This window comes from Triticum dicoccoides, chromosome 3B, assembly GCF_002162155.2.
Source record: "Triticum dicoccoides isolate Atlit2015 ecotype Zavitan chromosome 3B, WEW_v2.0, whole genome shotgun sequence".
NCBI lineage: Eukaryota > Viridiplantae > Streptophyta > Magnoliopsida > Poales > Poaceae > Triticum > Triticum dicoccoides.
Window position 1 is genome coordinate 546747344 of NC_041385.1, and position 8630 is coordinate 546755973.

An 8630-nucleotide genomic window follows, 5' to 3' on the forward strand; every position below is an offset into this window, starting at 1 on the left:
GGCCTTTAGCCATGAAGCATCTTCCAAGTCCTTCATTTGGTGAATCAAATATGTCATAGGAGTTGGTTGACACAAGTGCTAGACCGGCAACACCTTCTTCTTGAGTATGTTCGGAGTCGGAGTGATAGCTTCTCTCGGAGTGATTGTCAGAGTCGGAGCCGGATACCCATTCACCAACATGAGCTTGATGTCTTTTTTTTGTGTAGCTCCTTGATGACTTGTCCTTCCTTTCCGAATCCTTGCTTCTTCGGGATGTTCTTCGTTCATAACGATCATCTCTACTCCTCCTCTCTCTTGGTGGTGGTTCTTCTCTTCTACTTCTCCTCTTGGGTGATTCTTCTCTTCTTTTGTGGGGTGTCATACACTCATTGGAATAGTGTCCGGGTATCCCACAATTGTAGCAATTGCTCTCTCGACTGGAAGATCTTTTGTCATTGTAGGACCTTGACTTGGAGCTTCTTTCTTTGCTTCTACTCTTATAGAATTTGTTGAAGTTCTTCACCATTAAGCTCAATTCTTCATTGAAGGTCTGTTTCTCACTTGATGATGTAGGGGCTTCACATGAGGCTTTGTAAGCACCACTTGACTTGTTGTGAAGTTCCTCCTTATCCTTGAGTGACATCTCATGAGCAACAATTCTTCCAATGACCTCCGTTGGCTTGAGATTCTTGTAATTGGGCATCATTTGGATCAATGTGCACACGGTATCATATTTTCCATCCAATGCTCTTAGGATCTTCTTGATGATGAATTTGTCGGTCATTTCTTCACTTCCTAAGCCCGCAATCTCATTTGTGATAAGAGCAAGCCTAGAGTACATTTCAGCGACACCTTCACCATCCTTCATTTTGAACTTGTCAAGTTGACTTTGGAGCACATCCATCTTGGATTCCTTGACGGAGTCGGTACCTTCATGCATATCAATCAAAGTATCCCAAATTTCCTTTGCATTATCAAGACGGCTGATTTTGTTGAATTCCTCAGGGCACAATCCGTTGAAGAGGATATCACAAGCTTGAGCGTTGTATTGCAGCATCTTCAACTCTTCCGTGCTAGCTTCACGGTTTGGTTCCCTCCCATCAAAGAATTCACCTTGCAAGCTAATACACACAATAGCCCAAACGGAGGGGTTATGTCTGAGAATATGCATTTTCATCTTATGCTTCCAACTAGCAAAATTTGTACCATCAAAGTAAGGACCTCTACGGTGATAATTTCCCTCGCTAAACGCCATACTCTCCTAGGTTGTGAAACCAAGGCTATGACCACCAAAATCTATGGAAATCAAAGCAAATGGAGACCAAAGCTCTGATACCACTTGTAGGATCAGAAGTATGTCTAGAGGGGGTATGATTAGACTACTTGACCAATTAAAAACTTGACCTTTTCCCAATTTTAGTCTTTGGCAGTTTTTAGCTATCTTAGCACAAGTCAAGCAATCTTCACACAATTCAAGCAAGCATGCAAAGAGTATATGAGCAGCGGAAAGTAAAGCATGCAACTTGCAAGAATGTAAAGGGGAAGGGTTTGGAGAATTCAAACGCAATTTGGAGACACGGTGATTTTTGAGCCGTGGTACCGATAGGTGGTGCTATCGTACATCCACGTTGATGGATACTTCAACCCACGAAGGGTAACGGTTGCACGAGTCCACGGAGGGTTCCACCCACGAAGGGTCCACGAAGAAGCAACCTTGTCTATCCCACCATGGTCGTCGCCCACGAAGGACTTGCCTCACTAGCGGTAGATCTTCACGAAGTAGGCGATCTCCTTGCCCTTACAAACTCCTTGGTTCAACTCCACAATCTTGTCGGAGGCTCCCAAGTGACACCTAGCCAATCTAGGAGACACCACTCTCCAAGAAGTAACAAATGGTGTGTTGATGATGAACTCCTTGCTCTTGTGCTTCAAATGATAGTCTCCCCAACACTCAACTCTCTCTCACAGGATTTGGATTTGGTGGAAAGAAGATTTGAGTGGAAAGCAACTTGGGGAAGGCTAGAGATCAAGATTCATATGGTAGGAATGGAATATCTTGGCCTCAACACATGAGTAGGTGGTTCTCTCTCAGAAATGGTAAGTTGGAAGTGTAGGTTCATTCTGATGGCTCTCTCCACGAATGAAGAGGAGGTGGAGGGGTATATATAGCCTCCACACAAAATCTAACCGTTACACACAATTTACCAATCTCGGTGGGACCGAATCAACAAACTCGGTCAGACCGATTTAGTAAACCTAGTGACCGTTAGGATTTGCGGTGGGACCGACATGCGACTCGGTAGGACCGATATGGTTAGGGTTAGGTCATAACGTAATCTCGGTGAGACCGATTACACAAACTCGGTGAGACCGACTTTGGTAATTAGCTAACCAGAGAGTTGGTCAGGTAAACTCGGTGGGACCGGTTCGCTCATTTCGGTGAGACCAAAATGTTACGAAAAGGAAACAGAGAGTTTACATTGCAATCTCAGTGGGACCGATCGCTCACTTCGGTTAGACCGAAACATTATGAAGGGAAACGGAGAGATTACAATCCCATCTCGGTGAGACCGAGATCCCTATCGGTGAGACCGATTTACCTAGGGTTTGTGGCAGTGGCTATGACATCTGAACTCGGTGGCGCCGGATAGAAAGAATCAGTGGGGCCGAGTTTGACTTTTGGTTTGGGTCATATGTGGATATGAGAAAGTAGTTGAGGGTTTTTGGAGTATATCACTAAGCACTGTGGAGCAAGAAACTCATTAAACAACACCTCATCCCTCCTTGATAGTATTGGCTTTTCCTATAGACTCAATGTGATCTTGGATCACTAAAATGTAAAATTTAGAGTCTTGAGCTTTTGAGCTTGAGCCAATCCTTTTATCCTTAGTATTTTGAGGGATCCACTTTCCTCATCCATGTCATGCCATTCATTGAGCTTTTTCCTGAAATGTTCATCTTGAAATGATGTTAGCTCAATGAGCTATATGTTGTTAGGAATTACCAAAACCACCTAGGGATAGTTGTACTTTCAATACTCTAGGTCTTCAACAAAGAATTCCCTGGGATATTCAGCATCCTACGGCAGTGGCTTTATCATACTCAGCATTTGGCTCATGTTGGGCTCAGGCTTCTGGAAGATGCTTTCCAAGGCATTGCGGTGAAGCTGACAACCAGGTTCATATAGTTCACCTGGAGGAGGCAGGCCAGTAAGCTCAATGAGATCAAGAGCTTTGGCTTCATGGTGTACATTGCCTGTCATCCACTCAAGGACCCATGTCTTCGGATCCCTGTTGTAGCTGTGAATGTGAAGAGTTGCATAGAATTGCAGCAGAAGTTCTTCATTCCCATTTTCTTTATCAATCACAAACTGGAGAAGACTTGCATCTCTGAAACAGTCAAGGGCTTCTTCTAAGCAAGGCAGGCCCGCAATGGCTTCGCAATCCAGACGCATATGGGGAAAGATGCGCCCCTGATTGTATAGTATGCATGAATAGTAACTATGCTGCTGATAACTCCAGAACTGATCAGATGATATTCTTGGCTTGGAATACGGGTTCTTGGCTCTATCAAAGAAAGTGTTGTGTGCAATGAAGCCATTGACGTTGAATGATCCTGATGCAGATGCAGTACCTGGAAACCTTGGTAGTCTTGGTTTTGCTTCTGAACCTGAGGCATGTGCTCCACATGATAATCAAATTGAGGTCCGGGAGCAGGCGGAGGAACCAGAATGGGCCATCTGACAGTGACAAGCTCGCCTTTATAAAATGCTTGCTCAATGGTGTGTGGCCTTGGTGGCGGTACAGGAGCAGTGGCATTAACAAGGGCTTCAGGCTGCACACTGGTTGCAGGTGCATCATTGGCTTCAGACACCGTGTTCACTGCAGGCGCCACATTAGCTTCAGCCATGACAACATCATTGGCTTCAGTAGTGTTGTTGGTGGCCGCCTTAGTATTTTCAACCTCCACTTGAGGAGATGGAGGGTCGGGCACAGATATGTTCTCCTCGAGAACATCTTCTTGGTTGGTAGGGGGTGTGGCCTCTGTGGAAGCAGGCTCGTGAACTATTAACTGACGCTCTTGGTGTTCGGATGCAGGACGAGCAAAAGAGATGGGCTCGACAACGAGGGGCTCTGTGGGAGCAGCAATCTTTCTTCTTAGTATTTCTCTTCTTGGTCGGTGGAGCATCGTCAGTGGTGTTCTTGAACTTGCGCTTTCTGGCTTCGGCTTCAGCTGCCCTTGTTTTCTTCAGTTCCGAAGCCACTGTGGGGACCTTAGGCTTCGAGCATGTCATGCTGGCAGGAAAGACAATGCGAGGTGATTCCTGCCATGATGCTTCATCTTGTGCCACAACAGGCTTCTTCTTCTTGGCAGCCAGCTTGGGGTCAATGCTAGGACACCCAAGTGCCTTGCGCTTCTCAGCTTCATTGTAAGCTTGAACACATTTGGCAGTGAGGTTTTTCATTCGCTCGCGTGAACCTTTGGCTTTTCACGTTTCTTGCGAAATGCCTCCTTGAGGTCATGCAACATCAGCTTGAAGTTTTGAACATCAGCCACACTGAGCTTGGCCACGTGCTTCTTGAACTGGTCTTTCTCATAGTCAATTTTGTTCTTCAGTTCAACAATCTTCTGAGCCAGCACCAGCTCAGGAGCAATGGCACCTTGGAAGGTGACGTTGATGCCAATTGGGAGCTGAAGATCATCAAAACTGAGGTTTGGGTTGTTAAACCACATATCAATGAAATTGTCCAGAATGTTCACATCGAAGAGGGGCACATCATTGAAGATCTCCGCCTCTTGCGTGCTCTTAATCACCTGCTCAAGGGCATCATCACCACACTCATCATCTGTTGATAGATCAATGGCTTCACTCTCGTTCCTCAGAACGGCAGCTGGGGTCAGTGCTTGACCAGAACTAATTGACAATTTTCTTCTGGGGCTTCTCTTTCTTCTTGGAGACTCGAGATTCATCTTCAGAATTAATACTTGGTGCAGGAGGAGCAGTTGCCAATGGCTTCACACGTGAAGCTTTTGGTGCAGCAGAAGGTTTTGAAGCCTTAGTTTTCTTCTGCTTCTGCATCTTAGGAGGAGCTGGCGCTTCATCAGAATCTGCATCATCAGCAGAGTGATCCACATTTGTGCCTTGGATGGCAATGTGAGTGATGAGGCCTTCGAGGTTGTAGAAGGGGCCGATTCTGTTCTCATTTGCTTCGCGGGTGCCATCATCCCGAGGAGCAGATGGACCGGGGTTGAAGTCAAGTCCAAATGCCTTCTTGTTCTTCATAGCAAAGTCTTTGGCAAACTTGAAGTTGCGCTTGAACAGATTGTCTTCGCGACACCATAGCAGAGAAGATGGATCAGCATTCTCTGGTTGTGGTCCGCGGACCATGCATGGGTAGAAGCCTTGATCAATGGCTTCGGACTTGGACTTGGGTGGAAGATTTTTGTATAAGATATATCCCCAAGGTCGCTTGACGGCATTCTTCTCAGCATACTCAGCAGTGACAAATCTGTACTTAAACCATTCTTCTGCCCAGTATTGCCGAATCCATTCGATTCGATTTTTGCGTTCACCATAGGTTTCTTCAGGGTCTGTCTTATACAGTTCATGCAGATCTGGTGGCAAATCTTTGGATGTATTTCCATGATGCTATCTGCCGCCCTTTGTAGCTGACTTTTCAGTTGCCATGAAGTTTAAACAGAATGGCTTCCGAACTTGCAAAGTCTTTGGACGACTGGTCAGACAAGAACTGGCTTCAAGAGAATTTATGTGACTCTGTAAGAATTCTGCAAATGAATGCAGACTATGAGAACCAAGGGATTCTCCCACAGACATGTACCTGTGACAGCATTAGAGGTGCGAGAGAAGGGGAAGAGGTCATATGCATTCTCAGAAGATTTTGAAGATAAATCAGTTTGAAGACATTGACCTCATAACGCGAAGACATTCACTTATTTGTTGTGAGTTGGTTCCAGATTTGTATGAATCCAAGAATAGGTACAAGTGAGGAATCTAACTTGTAGAGAAGCATAAGTGAACAAACTAGGCATAATATGAGAAGCAGAATGGGATAGATTCAACTTTGGAAGTATAGAAACCACTTTTGGTAGAGAAGAATGAATCTATCAGATCAAAAAGACAGTAATAAGTAAGTTTTAATTACCACACGAAGAACTGCTAGACAAAGCGGAGTTGGAGGCCGAGCAGTTCAATCTCCCGTGCCCTAACTTTGCGATGGAAGACACCTACGGCGGCGGCGGAGAAGACAAGGTCCGCGGTCGGTGTTAGGACGGCATTGGTGAGGTCGCGGCAGCTAAGCGCTTCATCACCGGTGTTGTCGAGAGCTAGCAGTGGCGCTAGGGTTTGTGCGAGGTGGCGAGGTGGGAGAAAGATTTTGACTGCGATGTGATGTGTATTTATAAGGAAAGGGACGGCTCAGCGCAATTACGCAGGTGCCCCCTGGCGGTTCACATCTGAAGGGCACGTGGCAAGCATGCAACACATTGGAAGTTGTTCCATGTTCCCACGCATGCCTGGATTGTCGGGGTGGTCGTTCCGGCTTCTCCGGTTTTCAGGCAATAAGGATATAGCATTAAAAATAGATATAAATGTTTGTCAGATTGACTTCAGCTGACAAGGTCTTAGTGAAGACAATCGACGGGTTTCAATAGAATGCATATGATTTGGACAGATAGAGTTGAGGTAGAAGCATAGATAGGTTAGGGTCCGATCACATTCACTTAGATCAAAAGATTCACGCAAGAAGTCATAGCTATAAGTGAATGTTGTAGAGGACAGAACACAAATATGTATATAGCTACTATAAGACCAAATCAATAAGATGAAGATGAACATGAAGACAAATCAAATACGAAGACTTTGAAATCATAACACCAAGGAAAACACTTCAAACAAAAGTTTGGTGGTGGCATTACCCACCGTATAGGAAGTATTAGACCCAAACACAGCGCACAATTATCGTGGCGCTCCGAAGTCAAATTCCGCATTAATGTATTCACACTTAGAGTGTATGTCATCATTGATTGAAGATATACATTACTTCGTGTGTCGCACATCTAAGTCATCAATATGCATAAGTGTTAGGATGTGTGTCCAATCACAAGACATTTGAGGATTCCAAGATATTTAGCTCACACTGCAACCTGCAAAACCTTTTCTCATCCAAGGGCTTTGTGAAGATATCAACCAATTGTTCTTCAGTGTTGACGTGAATGATATCAATATCTTCCTTCATGACATGATCTCTGAGAAAGTGATGACGAATTTCAATGTGCTTTGTCTTTGAGTGCTGAACTGGGTTGTTGGCAATCTTGATGGCGCTTTCATTGTCGCAGTAGAGTGACACATGCTTCAGGTGGACACCATAGTCCTTGAGAGTTTGCTTCATCCAGAGAAGCGGAGCACAGAAAGATCCAGCAGCAATGTATTCAGATTCAGCAGTGGAGAGAGATACACAGTTCTGCTTCTTTGAAGACCAACAGACAAGTGATCATTCTAGAAAGTGACATGTGCCTGATGTGGACTTGCAATCAACCTTGTCACCAGCATAATCAGCATCTGAGAATCCAACTAGATCAAACTCTGAGCCCTTTGGATAACATAATCCTAGTGTTGGGGTGTAAGCCAAATATCGAAGAATTCGCTTCACGGCTAAGTGATGCGATTCCTTTGGTGCCGCTTGGAATCGGGCACACATGCAAACACTAAGCATTATATCTGGCCTAGATGCACATAAATAAAGTAAAGAACCAATCATGGAGCGGTATACCTTTTGATCAAATTCTTTACCATTGGCGTCGGGACTCAGATGACTTTTGGTTGGCATTGGCGTCGTGTATCCTTTGTTGTCTTGCACAAACTTCTTCAGGCAATCTTTGAGGTATTTTTCTTGAGATATCAAGATGTCATTGCGTTGCTGACGGATTTGGAGACCCAGGAAGAACTTCAGCTCGCCCATCATGGACATCTGATATTGCTCTTGCATCATGTGACCAAACTCATCACTATATTTCTTGTCTCTACAGCTGAAGATAATGCCATCCACATAGATTTGGCACACAAATAGTTCACCATCATATGTCTTCATGAAGAGTGTAGGATCTAGTGAACCAGGTTTGAAGCCTTTGCTCTTCAGGAAGTCTTTGAGTGTGTCATACCACGCACGAGGGGCTTGTTTGAGGCCATACAATGCTTTGTTGAGCTTGTATACCATATCAGGATGTTTTGGATCTTCAAATCCAGGAGGTTGTGCAACATATACTTCTTCTTCAATCTTCCATTGAGAAAGGCACTCTTCACATCCATTTGATACAGAAGGATGTTGTGATGATTTGCATAGGCTAGCAGTATGCGAATGGCTTCAAGCCTAGCCACTGGAGCAAATGTTTCATCGAAGTCAATCCCTTCAACTTGAGTGTATCCTTGAGAAACGAGACGAGCCTTGTTTCTGACAACTTGACCATGCTCATCTTGCTTGTTGTGATATATCCATTCGATGCCAATTATATTGTGCTTACAAGAATCAGGACGCTTGACCAATTCCCACACATTGTTCAGCTCGAAGTGTTGAAGCTCTTCTTGCATAGCTTGAATCCATTCAGGTTCCATGAAGGCTTCAGCAACTTTCTTG